Raw genomic sequence first — 22,007 nt, forward strand, 5'->3', positions numbered from 1 at the left:
TCTCCTTTTGCCTTTTCAGCCCTCACACTGACACTGTTTTCCAGACTGCTCCATCATCCCAGACATCAAATCCTACCCTCTTCAGAGTGAGAATAAAGGGGAAGAATACACGCATTTTCATTTGAATATACACCAGCGACAACCTCACAAAACTCAAGACAAAAAAAACAAACACAAAAGCACAAACATTCCGACGCGCAAACAGACAGAGACGAGACACAAACATGAGCGCGCACACACCTCCCAGACACACAGCACATACTGACAGACAAACACACAAAGAAACAGCAAACATAAAGCACAGCACAGCCAGAAGAGTACTTTATGCAGAAATATTCTAAAGTGTGTTTTACAATACAATTAAACATCAAAGGCTGATATATTCCTCTGTGATCTTTAACACCCCAGTGAACAAACCCAATACACCCCCATCCACTTACAGTGTACACAGAAACTTGCTGAACGTCACCGTTAATTACTAGATAGAGACAGAAGAAGACTTGCATCATTATGCAAAAAAGAAAACAGGACATATTCAAATAAATGCATTCAATCCACCGTGAACCATTCGAGGACTGTGTTATTTACTTTAGATTATTACCTTTTGAGTTTCACCTAGTAATTGCCGCTCTTCTGAAGGTATACGGACTGTACTCCAAAGGCACAGAAAACATTTTCTAAAGTGCACAACAGTTAGGATAAAAAGGCAGGTCTGCCCGAAAATCTGTAAATAAACACGTTTCATTCGTACTATTAAAATGGACAAAAAACTAAATACTTTTCCTTCCATGTGGCAAAAGAGGGAACACTTGTCATTTGCAATAAACAATAATACAACAAGCCCTTGAGTTACTATGAAACTGAGGTATTTCCATCTGCTTTTTCTTTGAAAAACGTATGGATGTTGCAATATTTTCAGGATATACAGGGATGTCTCTTGACAGTTTAGGATTTTATATGCTTCTTATATATGAGGTAAATATGATCCTTCACAATTGACGATACCTTCTTATTTGAGCCAAAGGGCATGAAGTCCAATTACAGTACTCCAACATCTACCGGCAAATCTTGCCAACCTGTAATCTGCAAATGAGAGTTTTATTGATGTTTAGCTGAGCAAATTCTGCAAACCCTTTCCAAAATATTTGAAACTATTAGTGAAAAGAAAACTTTAAAGCATAGCAAAAGGGGGCATTAAATTATTTGCTCAAACAGAAATGCGTCTGATGTTTCCGTAAAGAATAATGTTTTCATAGAAGGAGGAGATCTTGAAATGTGCCTGCTGCACAGTATTACATGTCCTCCGAGGCAGCACACTGGCTCACTTCAGTCATATTCTTTTTAAGTCGCAGGAATTATAGTAGACATTTATGATTAAAATATATAAGCAGCAGTCCATTCCATCTTGATTTCCGCTGAACACTTTCAAGACCCATGAAAAAACTCTGCGCATGGCACACAGTGTGTCCGTTCCATTCACTTAACTAAAGCTTCACTGAGCCCCTGGTGTACAGCAAAGTGCCCTTACAATCGGCTCAATGCCCCGGCCAATCACAGAGACACGTGACCTTCTAATCCCTCTCTGTGTGAAGGGGTAAGGGTTTGTCGTCAATGTTGGTTTTGTGAAATCAGCGCCCAAAATCCCAAATGATTTGTGATGAAGGAGAGGTGTTAAAGAGAATAAGGGAAACAAAAGCAGCACGGGCCAGTGTGGGTGTCGGTGTGTGTGTGTGTGTGTGTGCATTTGTGTGATGGCGTGTGTAGCTGTGTGTGTGTGTGTGTGCGTGACAGAAAGACAGCGAAGGGGGCAGACCATGCCTTTGCCTGTGTGAATTTGCGTGCGGCTGCATGTGTGTGTGTTTGCACTGGGTCTCTGAGATTACAGAGCCTGGTTGACAGAGTCCTCTGTGTGTAATCGTGGGGTCCACATGCGAGCGCTCACCTTTCTGTGAGCGGATTAACCTAACGCTAAATCCCAAGAGAGCAACAGGCCAGACAGGCCGCGCACAACAATTTCACTGACGATGTGCAAGAGGGAAGGCCAATGCGTGAAAACATTCTTTTAATATATATTTTACTTCAATTCATATTTAACTGCATAAATGGTTGTAAAAAGTAATGGGAAAATGTCTTAAATTGTTCCTTGCACATACTTTGTATAAACTGTGTCATTTTTTAATTAGGTCCATACGCTGTCGTGGGCAGAAACAAATTATGACTTTAAAAATATTCTGTGCCCTCAAAATATCACACTTACATGCCTTTTCAACTTTAGTATATACTTTAAAATGTGTTGTGAATATCACATCAGATTTATTCATTTTGATATTTCATATTTCTCTACATTAATACATTTTGTTTATTTAAAAAAAGGCAAAGGATTCATGTCGGTACTCTAATTGTTAAATTACTTTCTAACCGATTTACAACTGTTATTAACGTGCATGCTTATATTATAAAGCATCCCAGTTTCAAAATCTGTTAAAAAAAAAAAAGGTGTAATTTCAAATTTCATAACCATCATTAGGTAATCTGCGCATTTCCGAACCATACTTTAAGTACAGCACAAATACATCTATCTGGTTTTCTAAAGCTGCAACATTTAAAGGGTGCCACAGGTTAATTATGGTGTCAATATTAATCCGCTCTCTGCAACAGGTTCAATTAAGCCACTGGTGTGAACTAAACCCACTTACTAATAGTAACATTCTCAGTGTAGTGAAACATATCTCAACAATCAGTCACTGAATTAATTAGAATTCAGTCTAAAAACACCAAAACTTGACTCTAAAACCTGATTCAGATTGAAATCTGCATGAATTCCGGCTCAAACTGTCTGTGTGTAAACTGTGTGTCTCTTGTATTTTAGTTTGAAAAAGTTTAATGTTCACACCATGGAATCTTTTCTAATACATTCACGAAAGTTTCCTATATGTGGGTTATCTTTATTTTATGTGATCATTAATGCACATCAGTTTAGTCCATTTAACAAACTGCCTAATGCATACATATTAACTAAGTAGGCAAGGCCACATCATGTGCACGGTGTTTCCCTGCATTATGTTGCATTCAGCAAATTACCTGTAGTAAAACAAGCAAATGAATTCAGCCTGTATTTTTTATTTTTTTTATTTCAACCAGTCTTTGGAAGAAAGTTTTAATATGATTTCACGTGATGTACTAAAACGGTCTACATCGCTTCGTTTTAATGTAAGAGTGCAACTTTTTCACGTGGCACTCCACAGCGCACAGGGGAACAACTTATTGTATTATGTTATTAAGGAGGGCAGCGTGTTCGCTGGATGAGGCTCCGGGGCTGCGCGTCTCCATGTGGACACGAGAAGGCTGCACAAGGTCGAGACAACACTAACACTGACTAAAACACGAGACACACCATAAGCAGCTATTTGATATCAGCCTGTAATAAAAGGGCATAGCTGTCACCTGCGTTAAGTCGATCGGGGTCCCAAAACAAATCAATAGACGCACTAACTGTCCACCGGGTGAGGAGGAAGCGCGCGTCCAAACAGACCTTCAAGTTTCCCCTCCGCAACATTAAAAAATAAAATACGAATCACGCCGAATGCAATGAGTCTCTTTTTTTTCTTCTTTTTTTTTAGTTGTTTGCGTGTGAGCGCGGTTACTTACTTTATTCTCGTGTAAAATCGTGTCCGGGATGAAGTGAAAGACACGGCGAGCGGTCCGCCGGTTGGTTCGGTCCGGCTGACGGAGCGGTCGGGGAGCTGCTGCTTGGAGGAGGGACGGACTTGGCCGAGACGCACTTAGAATCCAGGAGTGCAACTCAGCTGAGGACGTCGCCGGGAGGGGGGGTGAAAAAAAGTAACCCTACAGTACGTGGTACGAGTGTCTATAATGCCAGAGACAACTACTCTCTCTCTCTCTCTCTCTCTCTCTCTCTCTCTCTTCTCCTCCCTCCCCCTCTCTCTCTCTCTCTCTCTCTCTCTCCCTCCCTTCCTGCCCCCCTCTCCCTCTCCCTCCCCCCCCCCCCCTCTCTCTCTCTCTCTCTAATCGGACAGTCTGCTCGGGACGCGGCGGAGACGCTTCGCCTGGAGTCTCGGCGAGGTGCCGGGGAGCGCGGAGGGGCCCGGTGGAGCGGTGATGGTGTGCGAGGTGGTGCTGCCACACGCCGCGGGTCCGGTGGATCTCGGTGGTAATGTTGAGAAGCTTCTCGGTTCCTTCCCCACAATCCCCGTCTTTTCCCCAAACCCACTCCTCTCCCAGTGCGACGAGAAATAATCGATTTTTTTTTTTGACTCGTGAAAGGGGCGGGCTCACGTTTCCCAACTCCACTATAATGAAGGAGACACGGCTCTTAATGCTTTATTATTGCGCCAGCCCCGATTGAGTGGACGCACAATTAACTGCTCCGAGAGGACCACTAGAGGAAGATGATGGGGGATGCGCGCTTAACTAATGAACCAACAGAGAGCACCTCAAGCATCTTTAGCCGACGTGGAGCTAAATCCAGCAGCCAAAGTTGATGTTTTACTTGTGGCATGTTGTTTCATGCAAAAAGAGACTCAAAAGACACATCTGTATGTGCAGGAAAACGCTATAAAGAACGGATCTCTCTTGCTCAAATTGGATTTGTTATTGCAATTAAAGCAGCTTCAACTCACAAATCTTGCTCAGTAGAACCAAAATAAAACAATCATTCAGTCCTCCACAGATTCATCCTACTTCTGTGCAACATGACTGCTGCCTGCTGTCTAAGTCTCTACAAACTCCCCACCTCCAGCACGCTGCCAATCATTCCGCAGGACCCTGCTATCTCCTTCAGATAAGCCCTGACACAGACAGTAAGCATGGGGGAATTACCAAGCCTTTATCCACCCGACCAAATGATTTCAAAACATCCACTCTATTAGTGTGAAGATAACAATTAGAACAGCAAGTTTGCCACTTCAGATACGATCCAGACAGGCAGTCTGTACAGAGATGTATCCCAGATAGGTCTTGTTATTCTCTGGTTCTATTATACTCACATTATATGGGCGCCGTATCAGTTTAAGGAGCGGTTGCCTTGAATGGGGCCTGTTATGCACCATCAGTTCTCACTCTGGAGTTTTCATCAATACAACCTCGGTAAAGGGAAATAACACCAGGTTCTGATTCTCGGATTGCTCGTCCGTGTTATATTTTGGGATAGTTTAAGTTTTACATACAGGTGATAATTATTTACAATTTCTTTTACTGAAACCATTCAAGGGCGGTGTTGCCGGTCCTTGTTAGGGGAAAAAACTTCTTCTTTATTGGCAGTTCAGCACCATCACTTTTTACTCAAAATGTTAGTCGGGGCACACTGTTTTCTAAATATAGACACACAATTCAGCATTCTTTCTATGAGGCTCCAGCTTTTCGGCATGTCACTGCAGACTGCAGGAGGTGTAAGTGGACACTGAGAAGCATCCTAATCTCCCTTAGAGGTTCACCTGTGAAGCATAAGCAATGTATGCAGCCACACCAACCCACCAGGGTACGAAATGGCAAGACAAGAAATCAGTTAATAAATAAATCAAGCTGGCTAATCTGCTTGACGGGCGGACATTACAGCTCGTAACTCAAGTCACTGGTGTCTGATGACTCTGGATTCCACCTTCACATTACATGACCCTTGAATCTTTAATAGCTTTTCCTCTGCCTCCCCCCCCCCCCCCCCCCCGAGGTCTCTATAATAATCAATAAGGTGTAGTCTGTAAGAGACAGTCGGTTCATAAATGCAACATCACGTATCAGCCTGAATGGAGCAAACATATTTGACACCCTCAGTATATGAGGTTCTCCACTCAGGTTGTACGTTCCACGTACATTAACGTGCCACTGACGCATGAAAACCAACGGGTACCTGGACGGTCGCACATACCACGTTCAATTTCTCTTTGTCAGCCGTCTTGCGTGCCCTCAGTCTGGTAGATGTCTGTGCTGCCTGTCAGTAATTCATCGGAGAGGTCCTCTCCGTGTTCACAGTACTTGGGGTTGTCTTTGGTTGGCACCTGGGAGGAGAAGTAACACAGGAGGAGATGAGAGAGTGTACCTGCCAGTAAAAATGGTAATTGTTTGCATGCACTTGGCACATAGTGAACAGGATCCATGTTAACAAATGTATATGTGCGTGTGTGTGTGTGTGTGTGTGCGTGAGACTGTGTGTGTGTTTAATGTCCAAATGAAGTACAGAGAAATAAATGGGGGGAGGTGGATTGAATATATTGGAGTGGTGAAAATACATTAAACGAGGCAAACGTTGGCCCATGCATATTCATAACTCGTTCATAACAGTCTAACTTGTCTACAGGGATGAACTTATAGTGAAGGCATACTTAAAACCTCCTTCTGCGCTCACACATTTGATGCAAAGTAGCAAAGACCTACTGTATATTTTAGTCTTGAGACTACCAAATGAGGGTCCGTGGCTAAATCTGAATACTGAAACAACTCGGAGCATTAAAGCCAGATCATTGTTTCATTGTAATACGTCATTCCCACTGTGTGCCTTTTACAGCTGTTAAATTTAGACTTAGCACCACAATAACTGTGTTCCAACAAACTGAGCGTGCAAGGTTACATTTGGTAGGTTGTGGCATTTGTGTTATTGTGAGCCAAATCATGTTTCTCCTCAATTAAAACATTAGTAGTCCTGCTATCTGAAACTTTCCTTGCTCAACTCATTAGCCAGTGTCCCTCCCTCCTACACTTGGAACATGCAATCCTGAACTTGTGTTCTGATGTGCGTTTGCGTTGTGCTTTGTGTGTGTGTGTGTGTGTGTGTGTGTATGTGTGTGTGTGTGTGCTTCAAGTGTGGGTTGCCTCTCATCAAAGCCTCATGGAGAAAAATCATCAGTTTGCCAATACGATTAGGTAATTTAAAACATATTATAGTGTGCACACGCACAAGTTAGGCATTTGGGTAAATGTAATTTTGCAAGGTTTGGCATCAACTGCGCATAAAAAGAGAAGAGGGGAAACTGCGACTGCATGTTAAGTCAAACACATAAGTGCGGTTTGCTGATATTGATCTTGCTTGGATTGTTCCTTAAGCCTCTGCTGGCAGTCACTTCACAGGAGCGTGTCACACACACACACACACACACACACACACACACACACACACATGCAAAAGAGCTCGCCTCAAAACGCGCGTGTTTTTTTTGTAACGGAGGGAGAAAGAAAGGAATGCCTCTCACCAGCAAAAGATAAACACTAACACATTTCCAGGGCAAACAGGAACAGCCCGGGCTCCGTGCAATCTGTTGTCGATCACGCTCACGTGAAAACACAATCTGCCTGTCACAGTAGATGATGCTGTCAGGCCCTGTGCCTCACTGCTCCTGAGAATTAGCTCAGTGCGTATTACAGAAGCACTACCAGACACACGGAGTACTTGATGTATATCAGCCACGTCTGAGGATGCTTCAAGCTTTGTTTGGTATTTACTGTTTTCAGTCATTCTCCCTGCGTTCATTCCCTAATGAATTTGAGAGACGATTGGTGTTTTGACAGTAGATTGATGCGACACAACGTGACGACCAAGCTTCACAAGGATAACAGAAAGACCTGCAGGCCAATTTAACTCCCGGGCTCAGCTGGGGATCTGTGGATCTTACTCCTGCACAGCTGTGTGTGTGTGTGTGCGTGTCTTTAGGGTGGAGCTTTATGGTTTTGAGGGACAGTCCCAATAACTAAAGCTATTATAAATCTGGCCATTTAATTGGGACCTTAGGAGTAAAGATATTCATTATCATTGTTGTAGGAAATACTAGGATAAATGACATAAGCCTCAAGAAATAAACTATGAGGTAATATAAGGAATTGTGTGCGTTTTTTATGTGTGTTTGATGCAATAATGTATAGTCTCTATACATCTTTGAGTGTTAATTATTTGCACAGCCTGGAAATATAAGTGCTTTTCTTACGAAAAGGAAACTTCTAAGTAATCTCACACTCAGGAGGAGAGATGTGAGACATTTCCCTGCTGATCTGAACTTGGTCTTTGTGGAAGTCAGCGTTATGTTACACATGATTTAGAGATCCTTATTAATAAGGTTTATAATGAAACTCACAGGGCAATGTCATCAGTAATTATAGTTGCATGAATTGTACCTCGCTACACTATTATTAGGGGCACAAAGGTGAGAACGTTTTAATTAACTGAAATCATATGTCTTTATATTAAAAAATATATAAAACAAAGAAATTCACAGAATTATTTGTTTGTACACTCGATTGAACTTTTTTAAAGTGACCTTCGTCTTCCTGACTTTGGATTGCAAGTATTATTACCTTGATAATTCTAGAATGTAAATAATGCAGTATTTGAGTATGTATATAGTATTAGAACCTTGTGGAAATCACCATTGAAAAAATATCATATGAAAATGTATTATATATTTGTATATGTTATTTAGATAAGTTACATTGACTACTACTGTCATCCAAAGACTTAAAAGACAGATTAACTACTGCAGTAGTGTTATGTTTTATTCTATTCTGGTTCACTTATAATAAAAGTAAAGAAATCACAAATGAACAGAATTGACTTGAACATTAAATGATCACACATCTCATGAACTTTAATCCACGTCAGTAATGGCCAAAGCAGCTCTGGCCAACTGGAATCCTTGTAGTCTTAGTAATAAAAAAACAACAGAAGCAGTTTCTACTTTATTATCATAAGCTGCTGTGTACTATAATGGAATGACTCATTCTGCAATGAGCCCTATTTTCAATAAAATGTTTCTGTGCGGTTTGGCCATTAACTGTCTAGCCAGCAATAAGTTCACTGTACCATTTCATATATTTCCTTGTCCCTGCGGTTCAGACTCAGAACAGCAACCTCTCGGATCAAACCACACAGAACCGACTTGAATGCAATAATAACAAGGTCAGAAGGCCTCTGAAACTGCAACAGACAGTAACGACCCCACGCCCGGCAAAGTTAAAGGAGAGACGGTGCTGGTGATTTGCATGTGTCGTGTTTAACCAACAGTATTCTGTCTGGACACCTTTCGTGCATTATGGATGAGGCGCAAGCTGAACAACAAGCTCTCCCTTTGTTTTGCTGGATGCTCCAGTTACATCATAGGAAAAGCCCCGTGGTCCTGTGACTGCGGCCAAGCTGTTGATCAGACCTGTTGCTTCTTCAACTTCTATTCTATCTTATGTGAATATGTAGAGAAAAACGGACACACACACACACACACACACAGACACAAGCACATGCAGTATCTCCTGTTGAGAAAAATAATATGGAATATATGAAACTGAAAAAAGTCAAAAGCAGAATGTGTTGCCCTTTGCCCATTTAATCTATGGTGATACATTGTGTAAACAAGAAAAACATCCAAATAACTTTTTTCATATTTGATTATACTTACTTGATATTTGCACATGAAAAATTTTGATTAAACTGTCAAAACCTCTCACTGATTTCACAATCAAAATGCTTTAATATCCTGTAGGTTATACGCATGCCAGGGACCATCAGTCCACCACCTGCTACACGTGAAAAGCACATTTTGTCTGTAGAGGTGCACTCAGCTGTAATGAAATGTGCTGCCTGCAGGGGAGCTCTGCATCTTTCTCACAACAGAATGAACTGGTTTCATGTATGTGTTAATTGGAGGTCTCCATGCAAAGTTTGAAGACTTTTCTTTTTTCCACCCTAAATTATTCTTATTCAGTATAGTAGCATGAAGCCATTTTCATTCAGAGACATCTTCTAAACATTTAAGTAAAGTAATGTTGCCATAAAATAAGTATCAGCTCCAGTTATCCCATTTAAACCATTTAAAATATTCTTATTTTGATTTACTTGCTATTTTTAGTTTAATCCCAGAAACTATCTCTCCTTTCCTTCTCGTCTTTTCTTATTGTGTAATTGCTGGACCTTCTGTCACTATATGGGCTCATAGTTGTATTGTCTCCACTAGATTCATGCGAGGAATGAAAAAGAAACTCACTCTCTAATTATTTTTCCTCCTTTGCAGTTGGGATGGATGGAAAGTAATTCCCTATGAACTGCTCCAACACAGGCCCAGTTATTTGATTGTTGTCGCTGCCCTTTCTCTTATTTTGCGCATAAAGAACAGATGCCAGTGCCAGATTTCATTTTGGGTCCCGCCAGGTGTTTCCTGAAATGGTTAAAAAGCTCCATCCCAAAGAGGGTTATTGTTGAATGCAGAAACGTAATTGATTACATATCCATTAACAATTAACATTAAACTGTATAAAGTACATGAATTTAGAACTGTTATACTATTATTACATTTTTTTTTCATTCAAGTTTGCTGAACATATTGCTCAGCAAAAAAAGATAAAACTTTTAGTTTATTAAATTGTTACGGTTTACTTCATTTGCTGGTTTTTGATGAACTTTTCCCGCTGTTTGTTTCACAATTCCTAAAACTGTCGACATACGCTTTGTTTAACTATCTTAGCAATCAGTGTTCTTTTAAATAAGAACTTTCTTAAACACGGTATGTTCGTCCTAACAATAAAGTGGTGGCAGTTCCAAAAATAGCCATATGAAGACATTTTATAATGTCTGTTTAGAAAGGCACAGCATTACCAAATGGGGAATACAGGTTGTTTTACAGGTTGTTTTGAAGGCAATTACAATACATTTGGTTGATTTGTTTGGAGGGCATACAGTGTCTCACCGATTGAAATCTTTAACTGCAACTCCAGGAGACTCCGTTATCTGTGACTGTATGAGAACTTGGGGATTTCAGACCACTTGATGGACTAAAGCTGTTACAGCTCACAGTCCTAACCTGTATATGCTACAAAAAAAAGCATCCAGCTGTAGCACAGAAGCCTACAGTCATCACTGTTTCCAATTCCCATAGTAACCATTACACAGCAGAAGCCCCTCCCGCAGCGGCTGACCTCAATCAACTCCCCAGACAATTAAAGATCACTCAGCATGGCTATGCAACTTCTCCCACACTCTCATCAAGCAGCCGATAGCATCTCACTGTGAAGTAAAGCGGAGTGGAATATGATGTGTGTCTAAATGAGGGTTTCCCCCAGCAGATGCATGAGCGAGGCCCCGGCGACCATCGGTGCACGAGCGGCAGCGTTTTAAGCTCTTTGTGCCTCCCGGATCACCCCCCCCACTCCCCCACCGACTCATTCTTATTCAGACGTGATCAGAGGGGAGGCAGGCAACTGAGATTAGCCGCAGATCAAAGAATCTGCCTCGCGCCAGCACCCGTGTTTTGTAGATTTGGGCGGCCCCGGCACACGGACGTGGTATCGTGACAGCGGAGCGTCATGCTGTTTTCTGGCCTTCAACAGCGCTCAGGGGGGGGCAGATGGAAGGAGAGCTTTCATACAAGAAGCTAGACCGTCGGTGGAAACGTTCCAAAGCTAAATATTAAAGACAAAATAAGAGAATAATGACTGTTAGCCACCACAGTGGAATAAATAAGCAATTGAAAGTGCTTCATTATGTGTAATATTTCTTGGTTTCAGTGCTTATTTGTTTTACAAATTAAATCCAATCTCTGAAGTAACACACATAGGTAACTCAAGACTCTCGGGATCAGTGTTTCCCACTAGATAACCATGGAAACTAAGTACTACCCTATCTGTTGCCTTGCTCTTCTGTCAGCGGGTGTTACAGAGTAATCAAACAGCAAATTACTACTTTGCCGCCTCATAACCTTCCCGTTCCTTTATGAACTTTTTATTCAATCTATATTCATGTATCAGACATTACCAGTGGAAATGAACAAACATGCCCCCCCCCCCCCCCTACTCGGCATGAAGAAGCAACAATGAGACTAATGGCAGAGTGTGGGGGTGAAGTGACAGGATGAGCGTTTCAAAGGCAGTAAGAGCGCCCGCCGCCCTACAGAGAAAGACAACAACTCGCTTCCTCCGCTGCCCTCGCCATCAAAGCCGTGGAATTCAGGGGCAGAGCGTTTGTTCCTCTCAAACTGGGTCAAAGTTTCTCCGGTCCTGTCTATTCGGCTTGATAGCAGGAGGACAGGTATCAAATAATGCAACTTGAGATTTTTTTATATCTTTAAATATTTTTTTCTGATAATTTACTCTATTTTAGCTCGTTACTATAGCGTTTGTCCCGAGAGGATAGAAGAAAACTGTTTCCATTTTCCTTATTTGTTTTTATTTGTAGTTGTACCAGCAGGTTGTGCAGTAAATCTTAAGTAAAATAAATAAATAAATAGAAATCACTCAACATAAAAGTAAATCCAATCAAGGAACAATATTCTCTGTTCCTTCCATCCAAGAACTACAGTCAGACGAAATGTTAAAGGAAAATGTCCAACACAGTCAATCACCGCTCAATAAAATCAAACAAACCCTTCAGTGTAAAATCCCATTTGGTTGTGTTTTGTGCGCCGCAGTGGAGAGTAAGTAAGAAAACCTTCTTCTGTCCATTTAATATGACAAAAGTTTTTTCCTTTGTCTCCAAAGTTTGCCAGACATGTCTTAAACACACAGCTGTGTGACACATACTGCTACTGAAGTGTGTAGTTGCCACTTAGGTAGCTACCTTGAGGGAGTGAGTCATTTCTAAAGCAAACAGCATGTTAAGGTCATGCTCTTTTCTTTTTGCTGATGATTCCAGATTGTGCAATGAGATGTTCTAAGCAATTACCCTTAAAAGTACCAGCAACCTAAACTGACTGTGAAGAATTAGAAGCAGCGAAACACAATATAAAGTTACACTTTAGCGAATGAAACAATTTGTCTTGCCTGGTGAAATAAAGTAGACTTTTAAAACGCATGCACACTTTCAGCAGTCTAAATAAGTGATTTTCCAAGTGCTTAACAGAGGTAATTAGCAACTGCTGGGATGGGACTCCTCCCTCAGCTTCGCTGGTGTCTTTTCACTTTGTCAAGAGCAGGAAAAACCCAACGTTAACAACAATTAATAGTCTTTTTTGCCTTGTTCATACTGGTACAGTCTTTTTGTATCGGGCAACATGACAAAGGCTCCTTCCCTGAATCCAGTAAGGCTGTAATGAAACCGGCTACAGCGCATCTAAATCAATTTGGGTTCAAATTGTGCAGCTCACATCAGGCTGATTCTGTTTAACACGTTGTGACCTACTGTGCGGAGCATGGTTCTGGATCCTGACTGAAGCAGGTGAGATCCGGAGGAGATTGAAGGGAAGGAAGGGAATCGGTGTGCTGTAAAAACTCACCCGTGCTGTTTCTCTGCTTCCCCAGGAAGTTACACCCCGCAGCACCAACTACCGACCAGCTCAATCAAACACTTCAAAAGTAAAAAAACAAAAAACCAAGACAAAGAAAGAAGATAATTGACTTAAAGAAAACACCAATTTGCCTGAAATCAATGTCCTGCATGTGATAAAGCCAGACCAGCTGGCTTTGAATAGAAACCCCGATTTGGGTTGCGTTTGCCCCCCGATCTCCGTCTGAACTGAAACCGGGTCTGACTCTCCCCCTCCGACCCCACCCCACTGTCCCAGCTGACTTCACCTGTCCCCATCACTCCTCCATATATTTAGCCTTCTGGGGGACCAGTGACACCCAATCCCGCTCCAACCCTGTTCCCCTTGCAAGCACGCACACACGCACGCACACACACACACACACACACACACACACACTCACACACCTCAAACCTTTGCCAGCACGGGGCATATGGATGCCCGGGATTATTGCCCCTCTAAGAATGTCACCATCTTCACAGTGGCAAAAAAAGACCTCGCTCCCCCTTCACACACTGCGCAACTTACCCGCTGTACGGACGGCATTCTTCACAGAGGGAGCTAAATAAGTATATGCATACTTAGCACACACTTTTCAATGTGTTTCTTTAACCTTTCAGTAAACATTTGACAGAAAACACACTGTGCTTTATTAAATGGGCCGTATTTCCAAGAGATGAAATATGGGCAATTGGAGATTAGGAGCTCATTTAAAAGGTTATTATTCCTAAATTTGATGACCTAGGGTATCACAGCTGCAAAACATATTAAATAAGCTCTGCTGTAAAAATACCATTACTGCTCTCATAACCCAAATTATTGTAATCTATGTGAATCATAAATAAATTACCCAACGGTAGAGATTAACCATCATTGATAGCATCTTGTCAAATGTCAAAATACCAGGTGCAGCGGTATACACACCTATCATTTTGTAATTATAAGCTCATTTAACTAAGTACATCCATGACTAAAATCTGCCTACAGTTTCGGAAGCAACCACAATACCCACAGAATGTCAGTTTTTCATTAATACCTGATAAAAATCTCACATCCCCATCACAAGAGAAAACATTTTGAGTTTCCCTAAGCTGCTGGCACCCTGAGCTGACTGTAAGCCATTTTTCCATTTAAATGATACATTCAGTCGAATGTACATATCAACAAGCTTAAATCGCAATATCTTGTGTGACTGTTTCACATCAGAGTTCTGTGTGGGCGGTAACGGGGTATAACTGTATTTCTATCAAGTATTTTTTAGTCATGTTTATCTACCCAATGCCCAAATATATTCATAACAACCGTGAATCATACACCCAAATAAGTGTTTCATATATCCGTCTTAAATCAACGCATTTGCTAATGTGAAGATTGATAATTTGAGGGAAAGATGAGTAGAATACAGATTAGTATTTTCCCAGAATGCATTCAAAAGAAGGAAAGACAATGAGAGGAGATAAAACAGTGATGTTCCCTTGATGATTTCAATTCACACTCTTATGACAGTGAAATATATTTTGTATTGATCCGGTTGTATTGTTTACATGTTTCTGGGCACAGGTAATCAACTAAATGGTTTATTTTTGGAAACTTGGGTCGTGACTACCTGCGGCCGTATACATCGAGGGATCAGTGCCTTCCCACTCTGGTATTTGTGATGATCTCATGGCCAGGAATTCAGTGTCTTTGGGGTGGGGAGTAGTAGATGGATGTTGTTGGGAGTTAATTTAATTATGACAACCCTAGATGAGGGAGGGATTCAGTTGTCTTGATCAAATATCTAATATAGTGATTTGATCTGTGCTACACACACAAAGCTACATTTTTGAGTTCGATACAACAAATAATACACAATCATTTGCAAACGTACAACCAGATACCAACGTTACGCTGCGTTCTTATTTATTACCTTGTGTGTTTTTGACTAAAGACTTCCTCTGCTGCCTTGCCAGTAGAGGCCTGGCGAGAAGTCATTTTTAGCCCTGTCTCCCTTTTTAATGGGGCTTGCGGAGCGACTATGTAAAGAGACGGAGGACTAAATCCCGGCTGTCTTTTTATGAGAGTGGCAGGTTCAAGGAGGGGGAAGCAGCGAGCAGCATGGCAGTCTCTGGCAAACCGTTGACCACAAGAACCAGCGAGGCCAAAGTACAGCGGGGAAACTTTGAAAGTATACATTCTGTTCTGATCAAATGTTTGGTCAGGTGTAAAGAATTTGTGTATGTTCCAGTATTGAATTCACTCATTAGTGAACATATGTGCGTTCTTGCCCATATTAGCATGTGTCCCCGAGGGGGGCTGCGAGGGGGTGCGTGTCCGTCTTTTGGCTCACAGGACTCTGGGCTTCGCCAATGGTGAAACACAAAGTGTTCTGTCAGCGAAGCGTCGACAGGAAACGTGGCGCGGCCTCTCCTCTGAAAACTCCTTTTACTCTGTTTTGTTTTTATTTTATTTATTTTTTCTGTTGCTTTATCATTAAATCATCAACAGAAAATTTAAATAATTATTGTAGCGAACCCACTGACAGGTTTATGTAAGTCGGGTGGATTTACGAGAGCTTCTTTGACAGGTCCACAGCAGTCTGGGGCACCCGTTGAGCCTGGCTCGGAGCTGATGATTATGGGAAACACATGAATATCTTCATGTGTATGTTAGTCTTCACAACGTTTTTTCTAATAACGCAGAATGTCATGGTTGACATCACCATTTTCTCCCGGTGGATCGTTCCTTCTCTTGTAGACAAAGCGCCGAATGGCGTGAGCTGACTTCAGCGTGTCTGCCCCCCCCCCCCCTCTCTGATCCACACAAGGTTGCACTGTGTGTGTTCGGCCTATGAGAACGAAGGGCGGCCACGGCGCACAATCACCACTAAGCACATACTTTGCTGCCCCACAACCCCACCGGGCCAGACACAAACCCAGGGGCTGTATGTTTATCAAAGCGCCTCAGGGTAAGACTGCTGATTTAGGACCACTGCTCTGGTCGCCGAGCGTTTTTCTTTTTTTCATCGCCAGTCGCTCTTCAATGAAACGGATTCGAAGAGTCGACGTTGAATCGGCGCTGCAAATCTGATACGCCTCCTAAATACCGGGGAGACGTTGGATTAACCAGGGTCGACCGGACCGGTCCTCTGGAGCTCTTTGCGGATGAGCTCTGTTGGTTTTACGAGAAGCTCCCTGTGAAAGAATCTGATAAAACACCACCAGAGGAGTGTTTGAAAGAGAGCTGGAGAGTACAAGAGAGAAAGATTGAGAGAAACAAGGACACAGAGAGACTGAGAGAACGCGGGAGTCAGGGAGCAAGTCCACACCACAATCCAAAAACAATATTTTGAGTGAAACTTTACCCTCTCCATCTGGCTCCTTTGAAGGGCGGATTATGACTGGTGCCTTGGCTAACTCTTTATCCCACACTGTTCCTTCTGTGAGTCCACCCTGACGTTTTTTCCTAAAGGACAGTTACACAGGAAATAAATGGGAGTTCTGTGATTACTATCAAACATTCAGCATATACAGTAAATCACACACAATATGCATGTTTTTTACCCACTGGCTGTGTGTATATATATATTTATATATATATGTATATAGTTAAAAATACTGACAGTGAAAGTAATATGAGCCATTCTAAACTCATAAGTAAACTGAGTGGCAGCAGAAGCTGTCCTCTCCTCTTTTCTTCTGCCCCAAGGCACCGTGTATAAAGTGACCGCCGATTGAAATGTCAGAAACGTCAAAGATATTAACAAAAAGGGTAAGAAAGGGCTAAAGTAGGAGGACTTCTTGATTAGCCATATCGCAAAGCTTTAACATGTAAATTGAACCAAACCTCAATACAATATATAAATGAATACTCAATTAATATTAACGCTTTTTAAGTTTTAATCACTGACATTGGACACAGTATAACTACATCATTCAATTAGACTTCAATGCTTTAGTCCTCATTCTTTCCTCACATTGCTCTTTGAGGGTTTTAACCCCCGAAGTGAGATAGTCGTGAACATGTGATGCCATTTGAACCCAACTAAACAAACTGTGCCATGTTAAATAATGACATATTAACTCACTATATGATACTGTCTTCCTTTGAACGCATGCCGAGCAAGAAATTGCCCATTAGCGTGAGGCTATATTTAGCATTAACGCATCAGGAGTTGATCATTAGCTTGTTAAATCACTGCAGTGCATTTACTATTATCCCATATGTTTGTAATATTGATGCATTTACAGTATGTTTGGATAACAACTCGTTAAATGTTTTTGTAGCCACCTTATTACAATTAAAAATATTTGAACAAAGACATGTTTTTAGCAGTACTTAAAGGACTGTGAATTAGTTTTAGAATTAGTAACTTCCACATGTAGAACCATTCACACACACACACACACACACACACACACTCAAACTAGGGTCATTTATGTAAAATATGTGATGATAAATATACTACAAATAGTGAAATAAATTAAAATTGCATGATGAAAAGTATCTTGCAAAAGAGAATGAATACATTTGATATGTGATTTTCCATTAAATCCCCAAACTATACATATTATGTCTGCAAATCACTAATCCTTCACATATTTCCAAATTGCTGGCTCCATTTCTCCCTATTTCACACTTTACAGGATATTCAGATGTTAATGTTTTCCAACTTATTATTTCCATGTTTTTCAGAAGTTAAACATAACTTTGAAGACTAATGTTATATTACCAACACCAGAAAATACATATTTTGAACCGTCCGTTCATTGTTTACGTTCATTCATTTGCATAAATTGCTTCTTTGTAAGGATTTCACACAGCTCATAATTGGGAGGTCTTTGTGGTTTTGCATTAATATATATGACTTTGATGTAGATGGGTGTGGCTGTTTTTTAGTTGACAAAGTTTTTTTTAAAGGGCTTGCTGTTTTCCTGAAGGCCTCTATAGGCGCTAATTCTTAGACATTGAGATTAAAGTAAACAACAGTTTACACCTCGGCCTCAATGGCATTTCTGAAAGGTTGTTGGGTTGACATAGTAATGTCAGTAATGTCTTAGGAGGGTTTGGTGTCATGGCCACAGCCTGGCTTTAGGTTCCAGGGGGTTAAGAGCTAAAGGTTTTGTGTGTATGAATGTGCGTAGGAGTGGGTAAAGTGGGAATATAATATAAGAAGTAGCCTAAATTCCAAGTGTAGTTGTTTGTCCCATTGAAACATTTGTATAAGTTATGATGAAATGTATTTTCTTGTCTTGCATGCGCCTTATAATACCCTGGGTAATGCAAATTTCGACAAACTACAGTCACTATTTGTAGAACCAGGCGACACCAGACCTCAGATCAGATCTCGGACCAGAGGTTTAGGGTGTTGCCTGGCTCATCTGTCGAGTTGAGAACACAACTCTTACCCAGACCACAGTCAGGGGGAAATGTGACATGTCGGTCTTTTCATTGTGGCCGTTTGTACGATTGCCACGCAGGCGATGAACTGAAAGTCGTAAAATGATTAATGCATTAAACAAGAACAGGGTCAGTAACAACAATGAACCTGTGGTCTGTGGTGATTTTAAGTATCTCTCTGAGAAAATGAGAGAAATGTACATGGGCAAAAAATGTTTGTAATGGTATTGATGGTTAAACATACAAAATTGCATTGCCTACATGCTGTGGAAAATACAACAAAAGTCCAGTCTGTATAGTTTCGACTATATTCTAAAGTAGTTTGAAAATCATAATTTAAATGAAGAAGAAATTAGCATTAATAGATGGTAATCTGGCACTGAATATAACTAAATAAAGCAGCACTTTCCTGTTTCAGGCCACATCTTCCCAACTATGTTGCATCTTTGTCTTTCATATTCAAAATTTTCAATAGATGTTTCAGAGTAGAGTGGAATATTTCTTCAAATCTTCATTAAAAGTTGTTTCTTCCATCAGATGCTGTCATGGAGACAGTGCTGTAATCATCTGTAAGATGTAAATCCTCTCTGCCTTTGAGTGGTTGTGAGTTTGGCCAACTGTGGGGCTTACACCTACTGTACAGCGCCACAACAATCACACACACAATCTGCAGAGGAATGAGTACAAACTAACACACACTGTACATGCATACACGGACACTTTATGCATAGGTTCACAGAGACGAAGAGAGAGCCACACTTGTCATCCACCTGTCAGCAGCAGTAATAATTTCAAAGTGTTTCTCTCTGTGTCCTGCGCTACATGATCACGCCCTCCACGTTGAACACTGGAGAATAATCATTTAAGTGTCTCCCAATCAGCCCTTTTGCCATCTTCAATTACACCTTTCCACCGTTTTTGTATAATTTTCTAATCTAGCCAAAGCGTGGGGCTGTCAAATATGCCAGCGAAAGCAGCAAAGCACCGCCAAAGACTGACAGATGGATCCACCAAGATGGAGAGGCATGTCCCTCCATCTTCCATATGTCCTGGCACTGCTGGTGGATTATGGTCACATCCGGCTGGATCTTATCTATCACCATTGTAAGTACTGGTGGGTTTTTTTCTGTTCTGTTGCCAACCATGTGAACCACTTCTTTAAAAGAAATAAGGGAAGACTTGAAATACAAACTTGCCAGCTGAAAGGCTCAGGATGAATAAAGTGTCCTATCTTATGAAAAAAGTGAATATAAAATGTTAATTTCCTTCTTGGTTAAAGTGATTTTGTGCCTGCAGTAGACCTGACGCTTCTCAGTATGGATTTTTTGCCATTCCACAACTCCAGAACTTACTTGCTTTGTGTGGTACTAAGGGGTAAAAGCATTTTGAAAGGGCAGCTCTTGGTGGGGCTTATTTTCTGTTAGTGCTGTTCTGAGTAGATGGATGTGGAATTCCACCCTGAGTCATTAGCCATTAGGGTTTAAGGTTGAAGGGCTGCCCACCACTCTCCTAAAAAAAATGCACCTGCAAGGACAGTGAATGGTGCAGGGCAGCAACTGCTTTCTTTCCTTTTCTTGGATTTCCAAGAAAATAAAAGAAATACACAGTACATTTACTTCTTAAATATACTGCCTGGCGAGACACATTCGTTCTCCTTCTACATTTACTGTATTTCGCCTTTAAAGCATTTAACATGTATGAGTATATATTTAGTAAATAGGTAGAAAACTAAAAAGCTCTTATGACTAGTTGACATCAGGAATGAATGAGGAATGAGGAATGAAAATGTAATCTGTGTGATTGCCTCCATTGGCAAAGTAAATACGATTTCAAATGAGACATCAGCAGAAATCACTGCCACAGTAAGTTCCAAAGACCGGTCAAGTACACACACATACACACACACACACACACACACACATCTGTTGAAATGGAACATGTGTCGATGGTTTCGACTCAAATACCTGATCCAAACCATCAGCTCTCAGAGTGGGCCAGAGGCGAGACACATTCAACTGCTCTAAAAGTGTGGAGGGAGAAACACAAAAGGTTTCATTCTGATTAAAAAAGCTTTCTACGAAATATATATGTAATACAATAAACAAATCTGCATCGGACGAAGACGTTATGGCAGGATCCAAATAGGGATGAGTTAGCCACAGTAATGGTCCACACAGATTGAATGTAGCTCAGAATTCTTGAAAGTTGTTCATCTTTTCTCTCTTTTTCTCTAGATCCCTCCATGCAGCACCAAATTGCCGTAGTGTATACGCCACATGCTCGTATGCGTCTGGTTTTGTGTTATTATTATTTTGTTGCTAGACTGCCACATGGGAACCAAGCAGTGTTTGACCACAATGAACCATTTTTCATGGTCATATAGTAATGTAAATATGTATACATAGCTCAATGGAACTATGTTGTTCCTCAAAGCAGTTACGGCTACACTTTAAATACCGACTGTGGTCTTAAGGTTTTGATCCAAGGCTCTCATACTAGGAATTACACATTCTAATTGAAGTCAAACAGGTTTGCAAGAGCTGAACATTTCTTTAAGGATACTCTCCTTTTAGGTGATGTGCCAAACATCACCGCTACTTTGACTACCAGCATTTTCAACTTAAACTTAAGAGTAAATAATAATTTCCGAATTATATTACAATACGAAACAACGATATAAATGAATAGGGGAAAAAAAAGCAAATACATATGTTCAACAGCTTGAGGAAATGCATCTACGAACAAAAAAAGAGAGACAGTGAGAGATAAATATGCAAGGGGCAGTTTGCGGGAGCGTATGTTATTATTTTTCTCACTGCGCTGCTGTCTTCTGATCCATAACACACGCAGGCTTGGGTTATCTGATAAGTAATACCTCCAGTCATTAGTCTTCCACATTGAACAGCTTTCTGGTTGATGTCAGGTAAAGCTGCTCTGATTCTCCTAACTGGACTTCTGACAGACACTTACACAAACAGAAATGCAACACCTCTCCATCAGATTCCTCACTGCGGCTGAAGGAAGGAGTGAGAAACAGAGGGGGAGGGAAAAACAGACACAGAGTGGGCACTAATACTTACACACTGCGCATATACTAGTAAACTAGCATAAGATTGTGTTGTTCCCTGTCTATTCTGAAAAACACACTGGAGAGTGGCGTAGTGATGAACATTTAGTACATAAACACACTCTGACTAGTTAAGAATAAGAGTCATCTGTCTACTCTATTTGCAGACGCACTCTGCTGCGAGGATCAAAACTAAACTGGGCTCTCCTCTATGAAACCAGGAGCCAGAGTCGACACATATCACACAACATAATCTTTATGTTTAAAGACAGCTGTTCTAAATCCTTAATTGAAAGTATGAACTAAATGAACCATGATCAAAAGCACACAGAAAT

At 41.1% G+C, this 22,007-nt stretch overlaps 1 protein-coding gene across 12 annotated transcripts in view; it reads right to left on the minus strand.

Annotated features, from left to right (window-relative positions):
* The window catches only part of mef2cb (myocyte enhancer factor 2cb), a 64,532-nt gene extending 51,100 nt beyond the window's left edge, over positions 1-13,432 (minus strand). For 10 of the 12 annotated variants that reach the window (XM_062562375.1, XM_062562372.1, XM_062562371.1 and 7 more), the window contains exons 1-2: positions 13,197-13,432; positions 5,885-6,014 (exon numbers count right to left, since the gene is read on the minus strand). The gene's annotated coding sequence lies outside the window, so the exon portion shown is untranslated. Of the gene's footprint in view, positions 1-3,648; positions 3,920-5,866; positions 6,015-13,196 lie in introns of those variants that run through there. The other 2 variants (XM_037483615.2, XM_037483617.2) reach the window with 2 other exon arrangements.
* Positions 13,433-22,007: the final 8,575 nt, after the last annotated feature.

The sequence above is a fragment of the Pungitius pungitius genome, chromosome 5 (assembly GCF_949316345.1).
Source record: "Pungitius pungitius chromosome 5, fPunPun2.1, whole genome shotgun sequence".
Taxonomy (NCBI): domain Eukaryota; kingdom Metazoa; phylum Chordata; class Actinopteri; order Perciformes; family Gasterosteidae; genus Pungitius; species Pungitius pungitius.